The sequence below is a fragment of the Callithrix jacchus genome, chromosome 21, assembly GCF_049354715.1.
Source record: "Callithrix jacchus isolate 240 chromosome 21, calJac240_pri, whole genome shotgun sequence".
Lineage (NCBI taxonomy): Eukaryota > Metazoa > Chordata > Mammalia > Primates > Cebidae > Callithrix > Callithrix jacchus.
Genome location: NC_133522.1, coordinates 6,569,101 through 6,593,284, shown reverse-complemented (window position 1 = coordinate 6,593,284; position 24,184 = coordinate 6,569,101).

Genomic DNA, 24,184 nt, shown 5'->3' with positions numbered 1-24,184 from the left:
AGTCTATAGTACAGTAATGAGGAGAGTGTGTCTGACCAAACCCTGTCTCCACCGTGAAGTAACCACTGGTAAATAACTTGTCCCTTTTCATCTCGAGATCTTCATCAGAAATAAGAACATGATATAAGCATTCTTTTGACAGTAGGAATTAAATGAATTAATGCTTGCCGAGGCCTTAGTGGTGCCTGTTGTGTAGTAAGTGCTTAAAACATGAAACCTGCTTTATGTCTTTGCAGTTTGGTACAGTTTTAACACTTATATCCACTTTGTACTATGATACTCCCATGTAATTTTAATTCCCATTTCAATTAGTTAGAATTGAAAAAAACTGAGTTTTAAGGTGATACACTGTTTAATCTTACTTCCTTAGAAGAAATATTGTTTATCCTCTTTTTCCATTGTATATCCTTTTATTATAATAAATAATACGTATTTATTATATGCCTCCTTTAGAACAGACACTGAGCTGAATGCTGGAGGTACAATGAGGATAAAATGCCCATTAGAGAAAGCGGGCATTAATTAAATAATCACACTAATAAGTGCACAATTTCAAACTGAGACAAATTATCTGAAAGCAATCATGCTAATGAATGTGTAAATGCTTTTGGGGGAGTTGAAAGAACAAAATAAAGAAGATTGATTTAGATGAGGGAAAATGGTGATCAGAGGTTTGAATAGGAGAACTGTGAGAGAAATGAGTGAACTGCCCCAAATCGGTGGGAGAAATTAGTGGTCTGGAAAAGGAAATAGAAAATGTACAGGCCTTTCTCATCTAAGCAAAAGCACAATATCTTCACAGAGCAAAGGAAGGGTGGGTTAGATGAAACAGGGTAAGAAGGAGAGGAACTGAGGTGGAGTTTAGGGTGGACAGCACCACCACGCTGAGCGTCGGATGCCCTTCCATCGACTTGAACCTTTATCTGAAGAGCAGCAGAATGAAACTACAAGATACTAAGCAACAGTGGTGATATAAGGTTTCCACTGTAGAAAATACAGGATGAAAAGAGGAATCAGAGAGAACGTAGGGGAAACTCAAATATGATGTGTTCCCGGACCTCAGAGAATCAGAGATTAGATATGCAGCAAAATGTGGAGAAAGCTGGGATAGGCCTGGGAGTCATCAGATCACCACACAGTCCTGACCTTTGTGAGGGAAGAAAAAATTCTGAGGACAAAAATCTTAGCTGGCAATTCAACATGACTGATGGGAAACTCTGGAGTTTTCTTTCAGGTGAATCCTTTGTCTTTCAGGAATGGGCCTACTTTGCAGTCCCTAAAGTACTTAGTCACTGGCTGGCAGCAGTCCCGGGATATTTAGCCTCAGTATCAATGGGGTAATAGATTTTGGGGGCCAACAACTGGGACTGTGGTGGGTTGTGCTTTTTGGTCAAATATACTTAATAATAGGAGAGATGAAAGATTCAGTTTCATGGAGGCCATGTACTGTGTTCACTCTGAAGACAGACAGTAGATCAAAATCATCAAGATTTAAGAATAAAAGTCAATGTCAGGCCGGGTGCGGTGGCTCAAGCCTGTAATCCCAGCACTTTGGGAGGCCGAGGCGGGTGGATCACGAGGTCAAGAGATCGAGACCATCCTGGTCAACATGGTGAAACCCCCGTCTCTACTAAAAATACAAAAAATTAGCTGGGCACGGTGGCGTGTGCCTGTAATCCCAGCTACTCAGGAGGCTGAGGCAGGAGAATTGCCTGAACCCAGGAGGCGGAGGTTGTGATGAGCCGAGATTGTGCCATTGCACTCCAGCCTGGGTAACAAGAGCGAAACTCCGTCTCAAAAAAAAAAAAAAAAAAGTAAACGTCAATATATAATTTCCTAAAAAAGGTTTATAACTTATCAGAGCAGTCTTTCCTGACCGCCCTGACTGTAAAGCACTTTCTTCTCACACATAGTCCTATTGAATTATAGTCAAGGAACTGGCATTTACCAACTGCTGACATAATATTTTAACCTTTAGTAATTATGTCATTTGTAATCAATTGCCCTTTCCATTGGTCGTGTTATTATATTCTGTAGCTGGTTTCTGTTACATAATTATTTATCCTCAATAAACATGTTTTAATAAAAATAATGTGACATTAATAAATATAATATAGTTCAGTCTTCTATTTGTATATGGTGGTTGCTGTTTGGCAGAGATGATGTATGTAGACGACATTCTCCAGAGCGAATCCATCACTTTTCCCCCAAACCTGCTCTTCTTTCTTTATGCACTATTAAATAAACTAATATCCTCCTCATTATAAGATGCACATCCTTGCAGTTATCTTTGCCTTTTTTCTTTGTTAGCCTCAGATCCAGTGGGTGCTTAAGAACAGGCATTTCTGGCATTGTGCTCTCTGTCACAGCTGTTCTTTTTCCGTTAATTTTATTGTTCCACGAGAGATTAGACTATCATCTTTCCCCTGGATGACTGCATAGTTTTCTACCTAGTCTGCTCTTTTTTCCCCTCAAATAACATGAGCACTCTGCTTATCAATTAATTTTCTTAATACACAGCTGTAATCATGCCATTTCTCTGCTCACAAGACCCAGAACAGCCAATATTTGCATTCAAATTTTTTCTCAGCCCAGGCCTCAAATTACCTTTTCTACCCTCACAATTTACATCATTTCTGTAACTCTGTATTTATCTTAAATTTTAGCAACATGGATTAACTCTTTATTCACCTTAAATTTAAGCAACATGGATTAACTCTATATTCACTCTAAATAGCAACATGGCACTATGGATTTTTGTACTTTTGTTTCATCTAAGAGAAATAACTAACTTGATTTTCTCCACTTTTCATTCCTCACAATCATGACCCATATTCTACACAGTCTCTACATGTTAACATGTTCTCCATTATTCAAGACAAAATAAAAATGTCACTTACTTCACAAACTTCCAAATCACAAAGCTAGATGTTGCCTCTCCTCCCTCAGCATCCCACCCCTCTAGATTTTTAAACTTCTTATGACAGGCCTATTTTCCATTTTCTAGAATTATTTGTGAATGCAATAGGCCTCCAACTTCCCTAGAATATTCTCAAGTAGGGAATCTGCATCTGTTTCTCTTCTGTTCCCCATTTGTATTGCAAACTCAGTTACTTGTGTAGAAATATTACACACCACTCCAGCCTGGGCAACAAGAGTGAAAAAAAAAAAAAACCCAGAAAAAAGAAAAAGAAAAATTACACACCAAACACTTGTATTATAGCAAGATAAATCAACAATAGAAGTGTCATCCTTTAATCATTTTGAGTATCTGTGTAAATGCAGCTACATCAGCTCAATAGTATGTATTATGTGTGCTTATTGGTATAATTAGGACCTCTAAGAAAAATAAATGAAATCATGGTAACATTTTCATGAAAAAAGAAACAGTTACAAGGCATATGATCCTCAAAGAGCTAATTGTGCCAATTTATATTTATTTTACTTGTCATACTGAGAAGTAGATTTTAAAATTTTAGCTCTGTATTATTCTTTAAGTAAAAAGATACTAGAACAAAATCCACTTAAATTCTCAGTTGCTATCGAGTTTAAAATCATTTCATTTAAATATACTTAGGATTTCACATAGCAAACATATTAAGAGGATTATATTTTCCCTCAAAGCAAGCTCATCTTCTTCAGGGCAAAACCAATAATAAACTACCATGGCATCTGAGCTTACTAAATTCAGACCCTATTATGAAGGTCCATTTAATTTTTTTGAAGATTTATTTTCTGTGAGGAAATCACATATTTCATTTTATGTCATTTGGGAATTATAGCCTCAAGAATACCATTGCAGACTAATAGAGAAAACTTTCCGTTTCTTCTCTGTGTTTTTTTCAAACTGTGAAGCACATAGGCAAAGTTATATTACGCTCCTTTGATGTAAAACTTTAATACCGCATTTAGGTATCTGTTGATATGGCAGGAAACTTTCCTACTCTCACTAACCCAACACTGGTCAAGAATAATGCGTAGAGTTGTTTAGACAACATTCTGTATCGATATCTGGCCCAGGGAGACACAGATGTTAGAGACTATAGGACAGAGTTTGCAGTTGATTTCATGGAACCAGCAGAGAATTCCACATTGTTTTAAGAAGAGTAATTATCTTTATCAATTTAAACATAATACATGCATATTCAAAGAATGTTTTTTTGCCAGCAAAGTTGAAAATTGTAATAAAATAAACAGAATATGTCAAACTAACCAAAAAAGATATTTGAACATTTGAATAATAACCTCTGGGGTAAATTAATATTTTGGAGAAAACATGATATTTTATTTTAAACAAAAGTAATATTTCCTAAAGGAATGAAAGATTATTTTATTTTTTGATTTCATTTTGTGAATTTGTTGTTGTTCATTTTGTGCAGAAAATTGATGTAACACTGTGGACTTTGAATTTAGAATAGCTGAGTGTGTTTGTTTCTCCCCTACTTGTGCGAACTTTGGGCAAGCTTCTATTGCTCTATGAAACTCTGTTTTCACTCTGAAGGCTTCTACAATCATTACTTGTTTCTTATTAGACGATTCTTATTAACCTACTTGTATGTATTTGTCAAACTATTAGAAAAGATGAAAAATCTCAACTCTTGAGAATTTGAAAACAGTGCTGAGATGCATCATTTTAACTTTGCTTAGTATGAGAATGTTATAAACTAAATTGCCTCCTCACAAATTGATGTTAAAGTACGTAGCCTGAAAATTACTATTTTATTATTTGTAGTGATCTTTTTGTTATTATTGTAATTATTTGAAGGTGCCATGAACCACGTCTATATAAGATGGCAAATTTAATCAATAAATGTGTGTACTCTGAATGCTTCACTGTGTTCCGTTTCTCTGTATCTGGGCCTCCATATTTGCTGCAACACAATGTTAAAATTAGGACAGTTAATAATTCTGTGAGGACCTCTGAAGTGTTTAGGTCAAACGGACAGTCACACATCTCTCATTTTAAATCGAAAGCTAGACACGATTAAGCTTCGTAAAAAAGGCATGTCAAAAGTTGAGGTAGGGGGAATGTAGGACTTTTGTACCAGTTAGCCAAGTTGTGAATGCAAAGGCAAAGTTCTAGAAGGAATTTGCACAAAACTTAAGGAAAAAGACATGCAAATGATAAGTGAACAACCTTATTGATGACATAGAGAAAATTGTAGGCTGGGCGTGGTGGCTCAAGCCTGTAATCCCAGCACTTTGGGAGGCCGAGGCGGGTGGATCACGAGGTCAAGAGATCAAGACCATCCTGGTCAACATGGTGAAACCCCGTTTCTACTAAAAATACAAAAAATTAGCTGGGCCTGGTGGCGCGTGCCTGTAGTCCCAGCTACTCAGGAGGCTGAGGCAGGAGAATTGCCTGAACCCAGGAGGCGGAGGTTGCGGTGAGCCGAGATCGTGCCATCGCACTCCAGCCTGGGTAACAAGAACGAAACTCCATCTCAAAACAAAACAAAAAAAAAAAAAAAAAAGAAAATTGTAATATTCCTCATAGGTGATCAAACCAGCCACAACATACTCTTAAGCCAAGGGCTAATCCAGAGCCAGTTTCTAACTGTTCGATTCTGTGAAGGCTGAGAGAGGTGATGTCTGAAGCTAACAGAGCTTTAAAGAAAGAAGCTGTCTCTATAACATAAACCTGCAAGGTGAGGTGCCAAGTGCTGATGTGGAAGCTACAGCAAGACTTCCGGAAGATCAAGCTAATGTATTTCATGGAAATGACTACACTGAAAAACAGATGTTTAATGTAGGTGACATAGCCTTATATTGGAAAGAGATTTCATCTAGGGCTTTTAAATCTAGAGAGACAAGTCAATGTCTGACTTCAAAGCTTCAAAACATAGGTTGATTCTCTTATTAGGGGGCTAATGCAGCTGGTGACATTAAGTTGAAACCAATGCTCTTTTATTATTCTGAAAATCTTAATTATCTTAATAAGTATGCTAAATCTATTCTGTCTGTGTTCTACAAATGGAACATCAAAGCCCAGGTGACAATACATCTGTTTAAAACAGGGTTTACTGAATATTTTAAGCCCATGCTTGAGACCTACTACTCAGACAAAAAAGATTTTGTTCACTATACTGAAATAGAGACTGTCCATTTACAATGTACCTGAGCACCCAAGTGTTATGACCGAGAGGTATAAGGAGATTAATGCTTTCATAACTTCATTACTGCTAACACAACACCCATTCTCCAGCTCATAGATCCATGAGGTATTCTGACTTTCAAGGCTTATTATTTAAGGAATATATTTTGTGAGGTATAGCTGCCAGAGATATTTATTCTTCTGATAGATCTGATAGAAATAAACTGAAAAGCTTCTGGGAATAGTTCACCATTCTAAACACCATTAAGAACATTTGTGATTTTTGAGAAGAGGTCAAAATATTAACATTAACAGGAGTTTGAAAGACATTTGTTTCAGCCCTCATGGATGACTATCAGGGGTCGGAGAATTAAGTGAAGGAAGTAACTGCAGACATGGTGGAAATAACAAGAGAACTGGTATTGGAAGTGGAACCTGCTGCTGTGACTAAGCTGCTGCAATCTCACAAAAACTACAACAGGCGAGAAGTTGCTTTTGATGGACAAGCAGAGAAAGTGGTTTCTCAAGATGAAACCTACTCCTGGTGAAGATGCTGTGGACGTTGTTGAAATTACGATGAAGAGCTTCAAATATTATCTAAACTTCCTTGATAAAGCTGAGACAGGGTTTAAGAGGACTGATTATTATTATTATTTTTTTTGATGGAGTCTCACTCTTGTCACCCAGGCTAGAGTGCTGTCGTGTGCTCTCGGCTCACCACAAATTCCTTCTCCTGGGTTCAAGCAATTCTCCTGCTTCAGCCTCCCTAGTAGCTGGGATTATAGGTGCGCACCACCATGTCCAGCTAATTTTTGTACTTTTAAGTAGAGACGAGGTTTCACCATGTTGGTCAGGCTGGTCTTGAACCCCTGATCTGTGATCCACTCACCTCAGCATCCCAAATTGCTGGGATTACAGGCCTGAGCCACCGTGCCTGGCTAAGGACTAATTAATTTTGAAAGAAGTTTTACTCTGGGTAAAATGCTGTCAAACAGTATTGCATGCTGCAGAGAAATTTTTCATGAAAGGAAAAGTCAAATGATGGGGCAAACTGTATTTGTCTTATTTTTAAAAACTGCCACAGCTATCCTAACCTTCAGCAGCTGCCACCCTGATCCACTAGCCGCCATCAGCACTGGGGTAAGACCGTGCACCAGCAAAAAGATTACAACTCACTAAAGACTCAGAAGGTTGTTAGCAGTTTTAAGCAATACCTTAATTTTTCACTAAGGTATGTGTGTTTTTTGATGTAATACTGTTGAATGCTAGAATATAGCGTAAATATAGATGTTTGCAGGCACTCACTGAGAAACCAAAACACTTGTGTGACTTGCTTTATTGCAATATTCACTTCATTGTGATAGTCTGGAACTGAACCCACAATATCTTTCAGGTATACCTGTATTTGGTGACAGGGTTTTCTGGGGAAAATTAAAGTTAAACTTACTAGTATAATCATTAGCAAGCAATATATGCAGTGGATATTCTTATTATGTATCTGACTTTCACTCTATCCTTAATCTCCAACCTAGCCTTCTCTTAGCTTAATCACCATTATAAAGAACACTGAATATTTTACCCTGGATGTGGTGTATTAAATCATTTGGTGCTTAAATGTTCTGATTATGGCCATATTGAAGTGGGATATAGGTAAGGAAGTGCCATGATCTTCCTCTTTAGGATAAATTCGGGACAGTTATTCAGGTGAGTGTCAAGAGTACCATGGAAGTCCAGGGTGGGGTAAATGTGAATTCATAGGTATTGATTGACAGACACTGACCTAGGCAGTGGAGCCATGAAAAGAGGTGATTAATTAGGTCTATAATCTTCTGGAGTTTCTTTTCCACAAAGATAATACGGTATTAAATAAATAATAAACAAGATAAATTTAGATGTTTATATTATATGTTAACACGCTAATGAAAGCAAAACGGCAGAGAAATGTGATGAACAGTACCAGGAAAGGGGCAACTTCGATTTGTGTGACCTCTCATAGAGGCCAATGAAAGGCCTCGGTCATAAATAATAACGGAAGAGGACCTAAATGACCAGATAATAGTTTCCTCTGAAGAGATCAGAGGAAGGACATTCGAGCCACATAAAATTACAAATACGAAGGCAGAAATAAGCCTCACATTTACAAAAAAAAAAAAAGTACATTAAAAAAACCTGTAGATTGAACAGACAGGCATGGGGCATGGGAGGGAGTGGTGAGAGATAAAGTTAAAGAGAACTGACACATGGGTTTGTTGTCCAGAGCAATAAAGTTAAATTTTGTTTTGTGTAGAATGGAAGCCGTTGGACTAGCTATGTAGAAGAGTGATGTGCCATGTATGTACCCATGCAACAATACTTCACGTTCTTCACTTGTGCCCCAGAACCTAAAATGCAATAATATATACATAAAAAAATGGTAGAGTTCAAGAGGAAAAAATCTACAAGTTGTGATGCCAACTTACCCACGGCTGGACGAGTTTCTATTTCATTGAAGTGTGGTTGCCTAGCTTCCCTTTGATCGTAAGAGGTACTTAGTGTGTCTATTAAACAAGTTACTCTTTCTTAGAACCACAAACTCCTGCACTCTGCAAGTAAACAATCACTTTGATTTCTGAAAGTGTTTATGTATCTGGGGGTAGAAATAGATTGCACATATGCACATAAATATGAGCACATATTGTGTTCCTCTAATTATAGCAGGCATGAAGGAAACACTAACTATAATATGTATCTGTAAGTGGGTGTTATTGATTAACCTAGAATTAGACATATAGTTACCATTTTTTTTGTGTGTGTCTCAGCATAAAATATATATGTATATGAATATAAAAGTTTGGGAGGGCACGTTTTAAAAACTAGTGTGAGCTATGTGTATGCACAGAGCTGTATTTAAGACAATGTGTGATTATAATGTATTTTCTCATTTATTGTGGGTTCTCATTATGGATTGAAGGCTATTGGTTCCCCTTTTATTATGTCAATTAAAAAAAGAGACATATTGAAGAAAGAAAAAAAAAGAAGAATGGTGATGTATGACTGACATTCGAAAACTAGACCTCTAGTGGCCCAATTGCATTAAAATGTTCTAGAGGTGGGGAATGGTAAATCAGAATGCTTTTTACCAATTGACTCAAGTTAGTCTTATGATCAATTTGAAAATTTTTTTTCTTAAATGAAGAGTGTCAACATTAGCCACCAGAAAAATGGTGCCGAAGTAGGTGCAAATATATCAGAACCCTAAAACTCAGATAAATTTTTTCACTCTGATTGTGTCTCAGGAACATTTATAAAAATCAGATTCTGTCTCAGGAACATTTATAAAAATTTTCATTTAAATTAACTTGCTCCATGATTTCCTGGAGCATATATTCAACAGAAGCAAGTCAGATATTAAATAACTAAACAAAAGGGACACTAGTTCCTGTCCTAAAGGTAAGGTGACCCTAAACAGCAAATAAAAGACACTATGGTAAGTCAAGAAAAAAACTACTGAAGAAAGGAAAAACTTTTTTCCTCCTTGTGAACAAGTGGTTTTGCATGTTCCTTTTGTATTGTGTATATGACCCTGTTAATAGGTTTTCCTCATATGTAAGATTAGGATCGAGTTTAAAGATTACATAAAATAGAACTCATATAATGCTTTGTAGAATTCCTGACAAATATAGGTGTTAAAAAAAAAGAGATGTTTCTCCTCCTTCCCCTTCTACTGTTCACCATTCACTAAGAACACGTTCACTAAGACACGTAAACTCCAGGATATCACTGGGTTCTTCACCCATAAAATGGGTAGGTTTGGAGAGACTGTCAAAAGTCTGCCATGTGAGGGCAGAATCATGCTTTTCTCTGCAATCTAAAGTGGGCCTGAAACCAACACATCACAATCGTGTCATAGCATGATTCAGGAGCACCTGTCACCTCAGAGAATAGCTTCTCTTAATTATTCAGTCACCTTCACTGTACCTTGCAAAAAGAAGTGTCTGTTAAAAGTGTCTTGAAGCTGTTGCATTTGTTTCTAAGGCCTTCAATGTTTCAATTATTAATAAAATATTAATATATGTATGATAGTGTTTTAAAATATTCTTATTTCATTACAAGATAGTTGTGCCTACATTTTATTTTTAAATCTGGTGACTAAAATTTTTGATATTATACTTTATACTTTGCATAAAAATATAGCATAAACATATTATACTGTGCATAAAAACCAATCTAAAACTAAATTATTTTTAGATCTACTTTTAAAAATACCGTGTCAGGTTTTATAAAGTGCTCAATAGATTATTTCCATTTTTTGCAAGATTAAATTTAAAATTATAAGTAACCTTGAAGATACACTAATAAGTGCTTAAAGAGAAGTGATTTTCCTTGCACTTCCTTTTCCCTATTCCATCCCCTCCAAAATGAAAAACTTCTCATTTAAATCTAGTTGAAAATATCACAAATATATTTAGGAAACAATTTGAGACAAAATGGTAAAACATCGGTATTAAGGAAAAGAAATTGAAAAGATAGGAAAACGTCTCATTAAATGGCAGAAGATTAAATATAAAGTTGGAGGGCAGGTTTTCAGAAAGACGAATGAGCTATATATATTAGGGCTTAAGAATTTGTACCATTGTCTAAATATAGTACAAGAAGCAGTTTGTCAATTACTTCTTAGTTACTTTAGTAGTGAACAGACATATTTATATAGAGTAGTGCACATGTTTATTAGTGTACACGCATAGTTGAGTGTAGATAAACTAAAATCAAATAAATGGGTTACAGAGGGTAATTCATGTAACAATTAGTCATTATAAGTATATAACAGTAAAATGTTTCACATTAGTTACCTGAAGTAACACATAAAAGAAGAGGGTTTTACTTGGTAAAGAAAGGGTTTTACTCAAATACATCAGTAATAAATTCATGACACTAAAGACTGGGTTTTTCCTACAATCATTTTAAGGGAGTGCCTGCTAATTAATTATTAACTGTATCTCAGGATAAATGCTTATCATAATTGGTAAATGTTCGTCAGTGATTTTCCTATACACAAATAATATTTAGCAGAATATAAACTTTTTTTAATTAGGGAATTTTAAAGTTACAATTATGTCCACATAAACTGATGAGGCCAACTATGTGACAGCCGTCTAGGAAAAAATCAGTCTTCAATGGAGGCATAATGTAAATGTACATACATCAAATTCACAGCAGACAATGATATAGCTACAAACAGACAAGGAAATTCATCATTAAGAGTCGAACAGGTCTTTTTATTAGAGGCTTATTTATATATTCCAAGAGAGAAGGTGTCTTTTACTGGTTAACCTATCTGGTTGCTTTTTGTGAACTGATGAATAAATATATTCATGCCTGTAATTGAAAGTGACCCTTATGGAGGAAAGCTGGTATAGTGCACGAATATATTCACAAAGAATTGGAGTGGATTTAAATGTGTTGCATTTAAAAGGATTGGCTCTTTCTTATTTGATCCTTTGTATAATTACAATATGATGAAGATGGTGCTAATTATTATAATAGTGTCCTCATTCAATGCCATTTATCTGAAGAGATCAAAGACATTTAGAAATAGGACAGCGGGTGGGGGGAGCTGGGGAGGGATAGCATGGGGAGAAATGCCAAATCAGGGTGAAGGGGAGGAAGGCAGCAAAACACACTGCCATGTGTGTACCTATGCAACTATCTTGCATGTTCTGCACATGTACCCCAACACCTAAAATGCAATAAAAAAATAAAATAAAATAAAATAAAAAGAAATCTCAACTAAAGAATGCATTGTGGTAAGCACTACAGAAAATACATTTGTCTAAGGAGTAGAAAAGTGAAATAAAATGTGCTTATGTGAAAAGCAAAGCAAATTTATTTGGCTTAAAATTTACTTTTAAGTTTTCTGCCACAGAGCTGAGAAGGTGCCTAACAAGTCTGATTAAGTCAGTAATGCATTTAACTGCGGGGCTCAAAGGCTAAGTATTAAATTCTCTCAGCCCCTTTCCTCCTTTTAGAATCTCATATAAAAATATGACAGGTTAATTCCCTATCGATGTACAGGACACTGAATTAGCTTTCATATGAGATCCAGTAATCCAATTCAGAGAGGCATATTCATTCTTAGCCACTACCTGTAAGAATCGCTAAGAAAATTTGAGGAGATTATAAACAAGGAAACTATTTAGGGCAAATAATACCAGAATTTAGGAGTCTGTTAAGAATGTTACATAATTTCAGTCTGAATATAGTTGCTCAGAAGAGAAATAGAGAATATTAAAGTATGTGACAATCATTTGCTATGTGTGAAAGCTATTGGCCATTCTTCATTTCTTTCACATCTAAAAGTAAAAATCTGAGACATTTTTAACCCATCTCAAAGTACAATTCATTTTCACACAAAAGTTTCCAGTGCCATTTGAATAGATATTTCTATTAATATAAATGAAATAATTTCCTAGATAAATGATATTTTATAATCACATAATTATGGCATTTACTGTGTCACCCACAGTATCTCACTTATGAGCCACATAATAAACATTTATGGAATTATAATTATGTGACATTGTTGTATTTAGTATAACAGAGGTATTTGATACAAACTTATGCAATTCATGCCCTATTTGGTCCTAAAGCAGGAATAATATTAAAGTTCTCACTCTTATTAGAGAGGCAGTATTTTGCTGTTTTATCCAGTTCCAACACTGTATATTCCATCTTAAAAACAGCTTAAATTTCTTCAGAAATACATATATATTATATATATATTCAATATATATACATATATATATGTATATATATACATATACATATATATATATTCAATATGATATATATTGAATGTATATATTCAATATATGATATATATACATATATATTCAATATATACATATATGTGTATATATATATATATACACACACACAACTATGGGTATGAGGAATACTAATGTCATTTTTTAAAGTTTAAAACCATATTCCATTTTTATGTGAATACTAAAAGATGATTAGGAGCTGTCCTCTAGGGTTCTTTCAAAAAAACCAGGTGTCTGGATTCTCAGAAATTGATCCTTAAGGGGAGATCTGTCTCTAGAATAAGAACAAGGTTAGAGAATTGTATGAATCTCATGGCTTCCACTTCTGATTAGGTGCCAAGATAGCCACATAAAACACTGCTAAATAGGCAGCATTAGGAAATGTTACAATGAAGAGAATGATCTGAAAAGACAAAGACTAAGGAGATTTCCATTAAAACATTAAGTAATGCAAATATTAGCAATGTCTGTAGAATTAAGTTACAGATTGTTCAAATCATCTAAAAGTATCCAAAGCACATGGTAATCATTCACTTTATTCTCTATATAGGTACTATTCCAAATACCAGCAATATTATCTATCTTTATGCAGTAAAAATAATCATTTTTACCTTCAGAATTTTAAAATATGTAATCAGCATATACCTCACACGATATTACGTGCTGTGGCTAGTGACTGCGAGATGAGGTACAGGTCAGAGGAACATACACATATTTAAAAAGTAGTTCCTATCACAAAGAAATTTAAAGAACTGTTCAAAAGCTAACATGATTAATAAGCAATAACTATTGGATATTAATCATTAATAAATAATAATGTCAAAGCTAATATAATGTTAAGCTCTTTTCTTCTTTCTCTTTCTTTCTTTCTTTCTTTTTTTCTTTCTTATACTTCAAGTTCTGTGGTACATGTGAAGATCCTGTAGGTTTGTTACATAGGTATACACGTGCCATGGTGGTGGTTTGTTGCATCCATGGCCCTGCCATCTATGTTAGGTATTTCTCCTAATGCTATCCCCCCCAATCCCCCCACCCCCTGCTATTCCTCCCCTAGTCCCCCAGGCCCCAGGGCCTGGTGTGTGCTGTTCCCTTCCATGTGTCTGTGTGTTCTCAATGTTCAACACCCAATTCTATTTTGATTATTATCTATAACATAATTCCTATATTTATGGTAAAATATAATATTTTTTAGTTACAATTGAAGTAGTGCTAATTCCATTACAGGAATGAAAGTGAATATTTTTTAATGAAACAGTTTTCTAACTCTTCTTTCATGATCTTTCATTTTTAAGAGCAATGAAGCCTATTTTGTGGGAGGGATTTCTTTCTTTAATATGGAAGATCTCACCTTGAAACCCTTACTTAGAAGTACTTTAAAATTGAAATTGGTGATATGATTACCAAGAAATAATTAACCCAAGAGAGATTACAGAAAATGAAGGCTAAACTGGGGGCATTAAAACAGTTCAAGGACCTTGGTATCTCTTTTCTAGAAGGCAAAATATCTAGAAATGTAATAGTTGGAGTTACACAAATTTAAAATTAAAATTAAAAGGCTTGTTGATGAATGTGTTGTTAATAAAAACCACAGATTCAAACATTACGAAGAATGCCCTGTTTTCTTAAACTCTGAAAGAAATAAAGGAAGCTCATCGCAGTTAGAAGCTGCAATCTAAACATGAAAGTGAAGACATCAGTTTTACAGTTTCATTTTTATTCAATCTCCTAACCTCACGTTTCCAAAGAGTGTTTTGAGATACACTAAAAAGGCACATGAACCCAGTAGTAAACAAACTTCACAAGGTTAATACATTTAAAAAACCTATTTTAATAAAAAATTTGAAAAGAAAGTATGATACATTGATGAATAATATTCATATGTATACACCTATTTGAAAAGCAGTATTGCCTTCCAGCAACAAGGAGGGTTGTAATACTGAAGGAAGCATCATGAAGTTTGTTGAAGGGAGAAAAACATTGTGAACACCTTTTATTATTTTTGAACTTTAAAAAAAAACATAAAATTTTGATTAATATGAAGGGGCTAATTGCTAACCAGTGGAGATTTTGCATGAATTCACTCACATCTGTTCACAAATATGAAAAGTGCCATATTCAGTGTCAGCTACTGGGGACACTAAAATCATTTATAAAATATATTAAAATATTATTAAAAATTAATCTTACATTCAAGCAAGAATTGTAATTCTTTTGAAAAATACAATAAATTCAGTGAGGGTTGTCATAGAAATAAAAGGTAGGTGCTCTGGGAGTACAGGAAGATGCAGAAATAGGGATGTTTATGCTAAGAATAGGAGATAGAAAAAATATGATTAGACAATCAGAGGGTTTCACTGCTGACAATTTGTGCAACAGCAGCCCTGCAGAAAGAGAGAGACAAACATAGTACAGGGAGAATGATCTTGCTTGAAGTCTGCAAGTAGTTGCTTCACTTATCTGTGCTTCCATAATACCTACACTTATCACAGTGATCGTACCCATAGCAGTAACTTGCATTTCGTAAGGTACATGTCTTTTTACCTTAGATCCATACATTCTTATTCAACTAGGTATCCTCAAGTACTTAACAAAATTAAAACTCAATAAATAATTTCATCTTCATCTAAAGCAGCACAGGTACTCATTCCTCCCTGTTTATGAAACATGTGGATGACAGATAGATAGATAGATAGATAGATAGATAGATAGATAGATAGACTCAATTCTGGCCCTTCAAAATTTGCATGTTGAAGTCCTTGCCCCCAGTACCTCAGAATGTGACTGTTTTTAAAGACAGGATCGTAAAATCAGTGATAAAATTAGAATGATGTAATTAGAGTCCATTTTAATACAATATGACTGGTGCCTTATAGAAAGAATAGATTAGAAGACAGACACCAAGGCAAGACCATATGAAGACATGGAGATAAGATGGGAATCTTTAAGCCAAGGAGTGATACCTCAGGAGAAAACAAACACAAATATTCTATTGTTTAAACTACCTAGTCTCTGTGTGTGTGTGTGTGTGTATGTGTATGCACGCACCCGCATATATATATATATACACACACACATACATACATACATATCTATATCCCAAAATAGATCATTTGATTGCATGTCTTAACTATCGTTAAATCACTAATTTTGGCCAACAGATGGTTGACGCTGAATTGGGAAATGTGACAATGATACAGTTCACCAAGTTTGACAAATTCTTGCAGAAGGACATCTATCGTCGCTTGCTTAACAAGAAGCCTATGGATGTTTTCAATAAACCATGTCAATTCAACTTATTAATCACAATTTATAATGTTTGACATGGATTGTTACTGATGAGAATTGCACTTTGGGAATCCAAAGTGATCTCCAGATTATTTCAGCTGAGAAGTAAGAATTTGATTTAAAATAGTACTCACCGAAAAGAAAAGAAAGGGTGAGGTAGGAGACAATTTAGTTATATTTTGGTATTAATGTTGATGTGTAGGACAAGAGAAGATAATAAAATAAAGATGACATTTAGGTTTCTGGCTTAAAGGATAGTGATGCCATCAACCAAATGTTAAAACACTCTCTCCCCTCAAAAAGAGCAGAGTTGGGACAGAAAAAAGATTAAGTCAATTTTAGATATTCTAAATTTGAAGTGTTGGTGTATTACTAAGTAGAGATGTATTAGTATCTTCGTGAATAAAGACATCAGAGGGTTAGTGAAATTCAGACACACTAAGTTTGGAGTAAAACAAAATCAACAGAGTCGACAACATGGGATCAGAAGGAAAGATTTGTAGGTTTTTATCTAAAAGTCCATGATGTTAAGTAACAAACACCAGCTTAAGAGATACGTGTTATGAGTTAAAACCGGAAGAAACCAAATATATAAAGAAACATGCTTCTGAAAAAAAGGTAGCAAAATCAGGAGTCTTGTTTAATGTAATCAAAATATTCTTTTTTATTATATTTTAAGTTCTAGGATACATGTGAAGATATTCAGGTTTGTTACATAGGTATATACGTGACATGGTGGTTATCCACACCCATTAACACGTTATCTATATTTTAAGCCCCGCATGCATTAGTTATATGATGTCCCTCCCCATGACCCCCATGCCCCGACAGGCCCTGTTGTGTGATGTACCCCTCCCTGTGTCCATGTGTTCTCATCATTCAACTCTCATTTATGAGTGAGAACATGCGGTGTTTGGTGTTCTCTTTCTGTGTTAGTTTGATGAGAATAATGGTTTTCAACTTCATTCATGTCCCTGCAAATGGCATGACCTCATTCTTTTGTATGGCTGCATAGTATTGCACAGTATATACGTGACACATTGCTTCATCCAGTCTACCAATCATGGACAATTAGGTTGGTTCCAGGTTTTTGCTATTGTAAATAGTGCTGCAATAAACATACATGTGCATGTATTCTTACAGTAGAATGGTTATAATCCTTTGGGTATATACCTAGTATATACCCCAAAAGCCTATGAAAATAAAAAATATATATATTAGAAAAGGTAACATAGTTTAAGAATGTGAAACTTTGAGGCAATAAAAGATGGTGATTTGCTACTATTCATTATTGTATTTTCAGAAAATAATACAAATTAATACAAATTAATTCAAAATTCATAATTAAGCTATAAGAATATGGAAGGTAGGTTAATTATCTAGATACATATACTATGGAAACAGAAAAAGCAAAGTACAACTGGTAGGATTGATGCATAAAATATATGACACATCTAAAATAGCCAAACTCATAAAAGTAGAGAATCAAATGGTGTTTGTCAGAGGCTATGGAAAGGAGAAAAGGGCAAGGTGTTGCTTCTGAGTAGGAACACTCAGTTATGCAAGATTAGCGCATTCCAGATCTCTGTACAACATAGACGCTATAGTTAACAATGTTGCAGTGTGCACTTTGTGTTTAATAGAACAGAACTCACGTTCAGTGTTCTTACTACAAAACGCAATCAAACAAAAACCACTACAAGAGAACACCAGAAATGCTTTGTCAGCAGTAAATATGTATTAATACTTTTAGGGGGTGGCGATATAGGTGTATACATATGTCAAATCTCATCAAAATGTATACATTAAATATGTGCAATTGATAAGTAATAGATAAAGTTACAAAAAGAATGCATCAACACTTTGAAAACTTTTTTTAAAAAGAAAAATAATGTTTTTTTTAAGTGCATTATAGGCAGAACTGAAAAATTCAGAACACTAAAAATTTAGAAAGTATACTGATAATAGAATACTTTTCGGAAAAGAAATTGCAAATATAAGAGAAACAGTTAAAGTTTGAAAATCTTTATTTAAAATAGTAGATATTTATAAAATATACTCATTAGCAAGTTTTAGCATGCTTATCAATTCCTATAGGAGCAACAAGAATAAGGCAGATGGAATTAATTGGACCCAATATTTTTATTTTTCTCTACAAAGCAACTTCAAATTCAAGAAATAAAATTAATAGGAGGATGTAGGAAAAAACAAAAACAAGAATAAATAAATACTACCCCTCTAGATGTCTTAGATCTGTTTTTCTTCAATTTTGGAATGTATAATAATTCACCAGAAATGTCTGTAAATATCCAGATTGCTGGATCTGACCTTAGACTAGCACATAAAAATAGCTTGGGTGGACCCTAAAATCTGCATTTTTTTTTGCAGGTTTGTAATATGCCCACAATTTTAAAAATATATATATTTTATTGAGTTTTAGGTTCTGGGCTACATGTGAAGAACATGCAGGATTGTTGCATAGGTACACACATGGCAATGTGGTTTGCTGCCTTCCTCCCCATCACCTACATCTGGCACTTCTCCCCATGTTATCCCTCCCTAACTCCCTACCTTCCGCTGTCCCTCCTTTAGTTCCCCCCTACAAACCCCAGTGTGTGATGCTCTCCTTCCTGTGTCCATGTGTTCTCATTATTCCACACTGCATTTTTAACATGAGGTTCCCTGGAGACTTTTTTGAAAACTGACCCATGTAATAAAAAGTTTTTAAAAAGATTCTTTTAGAAAATGCAAGGAAAAAATAAAATCAAGAGGTTCATCATAGAACTGTGTCTAAGAGTAAAAATGAAGTGAGAAAATGTTGAAGAAATAAATAATATAATCACATCACAGTTCAAAAATGAACAAAGTGATTACTTTAAGATGGGGCCAAGTACAGGAAGTGAGACTGAAACATCTATACTTTAGTTTTATGTCAACTTTCACAAGATTTTGAACTTTTTTTTCATGTTTTAAATAAATCTTTAAGTTTAAAATAGTTTCAGATTAAAAGAAAAAGAATAGTTTCAGATTTACAGAAAAGTAAAGTAGATATTAGAAGGATCCTACATGTCCCACACTGTTTCTGTATTATAGACATTTTATATTAGTATGGCATTTGATAATACAAGACATTGATTATCCACTGTTAATATGCATGTATAATTCATTCAGATTTCTATATTCCTTAGATAGTTTTCTTTTTCTGTTTCAGGATCTATCCACACCACCACATAGCATTTAATCATAGTATCTTCTAAGCTTCTGCTTTGCTATGACAGCTCTTAGATTTTGCTTGTTTTAGGTGACCTTGACAGTTGAAAAATCCTAAAAAGGAACTCTGTAGACTGTAACTCCTTTGGGTTTGTCTGATATTGTTCTCATGGTAAGGCTGAATTACAGGCTTTTAAAAGGAAGATCACAGAGGTCAAATGCCATTTTAACCATATCATATGAGTACTAGCTTGATCTGATTATTTCACAATGTATGCATGGATCAAAACATCACATTATATTTATAAATATATATATAATTATCTGGTTAAAATAATATAAAACTGAAGGTAATCATTTTGTTCAGTTTTGAACTGTGACATGATTGTAATATTATTTATTTCTTCAACATTTTCCCACTATAATTATTTTCCTCTTAGATGCAGTTATATAATGAACTTCTCAATTGTTTCCTTACATTTTTTTAAAAATAATTTTTAACCTTTCATTATGTTGACCAAGTTCAAAAGAGTACATATTATACATATGGCTAATTTCTTTTGCTATTTACCTTGATTACTTTCACAAGGTAGTGTTTGTCAGGTTTCTCTGCTGTGATGTTAAGCTTTTTCTCTCCCTTTCCACACTTTGCACTTGCAATGAGTCACAATGATCATTGGGCACCTGAAATGATCACACTTAAGAAGTGGAGAGTAATGCTACACCTCTTGGGGGCAGAGTTTCTATGTAAATTATTTGAAATTATTCTGCACCAGGTACTTGTCCTCTCTCCCTGATTCATTTGATTATTTGCTCATTTATTTATATTGCTATGAAACGATGGGTTTTTATTTCGCAGCTTCTATTATAATTCAGTACCAAAATGTTTATGTGCTGCTCAAATTGTTCTAGCTTTCACCATGGGATGCTCTTTTAGTTAGCTTCTGTGTCTAGCTAACATATCTCCATTATTGTATTTTTGAGTGTATGTCTTTTTGTGTTTTTCTTTCTTTTGCACTTTTCTACTTTCTGGTTCTAGATTTATCTTTTACATGTTCTGTCTCAGCCCCAGAATCAGACACTTCTCCAAGGAGTCCTGGTTTCTATTCCTAGAGACTGGTTTTATAAACCAAGATCTGTGACCTTCATGTTTTCAGTGACACTGGAGTAGTCCCATGGCTCTCTTAGCTGATACAGCAAGGGCATATATGTGTTTAGAATCCCCATGCATATACACATATCTTCAATATTTTGTTTGTATTTATATTAAGCTAAACATGAGTACATGAATACATGAGTTCATACTGTGGGAGACCACAATATAATCCCCAAAATATAAAGGATTTTGAGATGGAGGCATTTAAGAACAAATAGATGTAGAAAAGCTCTCTGTCCACCCTTTATTTATCTAAAAGCAGGGCATAGGTCTACAAAGACCCAAGGTATGCTGCCCTCAACTTATACCAGGGAGAACAAAGGTCAGCTACTGAAGACTTTGGATCCTTTTGGTTCAAGAGATGTTACCAAGAGGAATCTGACCAACGAGTTTTACTAAGTAGCTTTTATCTGGCATTTATTTGCCTTCTCCACAAGTCGCTGCCGCAAGAGACTCAAAGACCTTTTCCTTTGTCTTGCCACTTCTCTAAAAATTTATTGTTCTTTGTTGAAGATACTATAATACATATGCTGAGTCCAAAGACATCTATTTGAGAACCAGTTCTTCCCTGAGTATCTTTCTTTTTTTTTTGAGAGGGAGTTTCGCTCTTGTTACTCAGACTGGAGTGCAATGGCGCGATCTCGGCTCACCACAACTTCTGCCTCCTGGGTTCAGGCAATTCTCCTGCCTCAGCCTCCCAAGTACCTGAGATTACAGGCACACGCCACCATGCCCAGCTAACTTTTTGTATTTTTAGTAGAGACGGGGTTTCACCGTGTTGACCAGGATGGTCTCGATCTCTTGACCTCGTGATCCACCCGCCTCGGCCTCCCAAAGTGCTGGGATTACAGGCTTGAGCCATCGCGCCCGGCGAGTATCTTTCATGTATATATGAAATAAACGTGTTAATGAATTTCTGTTTGTCTATCGTTTATTAATCTATTATTTCTTACAAGGGTCCATTCCAACTAATAACTCATTAAAGCAAAAGGAAAAGTTACTTTTCCTCCCCTACGGCACTGATGTCTCCAAGTCTAATTCGGTAGTCTCTGGATCTTTCTTGCCTTTTCCCTTGCCTGCCTGTAGCCACTCACTTCCACAGTCAGACGTGCTCAGTATACATGTATAGTGGTGGTGACATGGACTCCACGGGAAACAACTTTATCAACTAGGGTACATCATTCATGCACATTTACCTTTGCCTTTTATCGTACAGTCTCTACTCATTTTGCAAATTACTTAGATGAACACCTTTATTCCCTAATCCCATCAGTAAGGAAATTTAATACTTTTTCAGCATGTTTAGATTATTTTCTCAGTCTGAATCCCATCCTGGAATCCCTCAAATTTCTACATGATTATTTTAAAATTCATTATTTTGTGTATGTACCCTTAGAGTATCAGGCAGAATTTCATCAACTTACAAATTTCCTTTGCCACCAGTGAACTTCCAGAGTCTTATATTTTCCAGAATGTTATATATTTAGAATCATACAACAGGCAAACTTTTCAGAATGACTTCCTTAATTTAGCAAGAGGCATTTAAGATTCATCCGTATTCCTTTTGTCGTGACTTGATAGTTCATTCCTTTAGTCATTGAATAGTGTTCTATTGTATCTATGTGCTATAGTTTATGCATCTATATATTTAATAAAGGACATCTTTGTTGCTTTAATTTTGCAGTTATGCATAAGTCTTCTATAACTTTCATATTCCACTTGAGTGTCTGTATGTGTATGTAAGTTTTCAAATCAGATGGTAAATAACTAGTAGAACAATTGCTAGATTGCATGATAAGGCTAAGCATAGGCTTATGAGAAACTACTGCACTATCCTCCAAAATGACTGCATCATTTTGCATTTCTGCTAGCTTTGAATGAGAGTTACTGTTGCTTTGCATTCTCCTGAGAAATTTGTGTTGTCACATCTTTTGGATTTTAATTATCTTGTGTTTTTTAACTTCCTTTTCCTAATGACAAATGATGCTGTGTGTAATTTCTGTATGCTCATTTCACATAATAGTGAAGTGTCCTTCAGAACTTTTACACATTTTTACTCTATTTGGTTTCTTATTGTTGAGCTTTTAGGGTTCTCCTGCTTTAAATGCATGTCCTTTTCCAGATTTTCTTTCAAATATATTCCTCCAGTCTGTGGCTTGCTGTTTCATTCTAATGGTATTTTTGTTGAGCAAAAGTTTCAAATCTTAATAAAGTAGACCATCTATTCTCTCTTATTTAAAAAAAAATTATTGCACTTTAGGTTCTGGGGTCCACGTGCAAAACATGCAGGATTGTTGCATCAGTGCCTACATGGCAATGCGGTTTGCTGCCTCTATCACCAGTCACCTAAATCTGGCATTTCTCCCCGTTATCCCTCCCCAACCTCACTCTCCACCAACTGTCTCTCCCCTATGCCCCCACAACAGACCCCAGTGTGTGATGCTCCCCTCCCTGTGTCCATGAGTTCTCATTGTTCAACACCCACCTATGAGTCAGAACATGCAGTGTTAGTTTTTCTGTTCTTGTTAGTTTGCTGAGAATGACGGTTTCCAGATTCATCCATGTCACTACAAAGGACATGAACTCATCCTTTTTAATGGCTACATAGTATTCCATGGTGTGTATGTGTCACATTTTCCTTGTCCAGTCTATCATTAGTGGGCATTTGGATTGGTTCCGGGTCTTTGCTACTGTAAACAGTGCTGCCATGAACATATGTGTCCATGTGTCTTTATAAGAGAATGATTTATAGTCCTTTGGATATATGCCCAGTAATGGGATTGCTGGGTCAAATGGAATTTCTATTTCTAGGTCCTTGAGTAGTCGCCACACTGTCTTCCACAATGGTTGAACTAATTTATACTCCCACCAACACTGTAAAAGTGTTCCTATTTCTCCACATCCTCTCCAGCATCTGTTACCATCTATTATTTCTTTCATGGATCATTCTTTTGGTATTGTATGGAGGAGCTCATCCCCAGCCACAGCATCATGTACATTTTCTCATGTGTTTTCTTCTAGATCTATCATGGCTTTGCATTTTACATTTAAGCCTGTTGTGTTTTTTTTTTGTAATGCATAAGGCCTGTCCCTAGGTTCCTTTAAGTGGCATATGATATAATGGTAAAATGATCAAATACTGATTCACAATGAAACTTTAAAAGGTAATGGTAAAATAATAAATTACTCACCACTGACATTGCTTAAGTCTGGCAATAACATTTGTGTAGAGTACTTTCTTCAATAGCAGGCCATGAACAGGATATGATATAAAATAAAATCTGTAGCTCATGCATATCTTATTCGACATATGATTTGGTACACTTTAAAGAAATTATGAAACAAACTGAAAAGGTAACAAATATATGTTTGACTCTTATCATATTTTTTAAACTGTGCAAATTATTCAAAAGCACATAAACACTAAATACCAAAAGGCTCCATATCTTGATACTCAATCAACGATATGGTTAAAGGTAATAACATGACAACGTTAGAAAAACTACTTTTATAGGCTCCGAATGCAGTCAATACACCCTGTCAAAGGGCATTCAAACCGAGAAAACTGAAAACACAGGTAGTAAAATTAGGCTGGCTAACTTTGCTTTAATTTATTCAGACATAACACTTTGACAG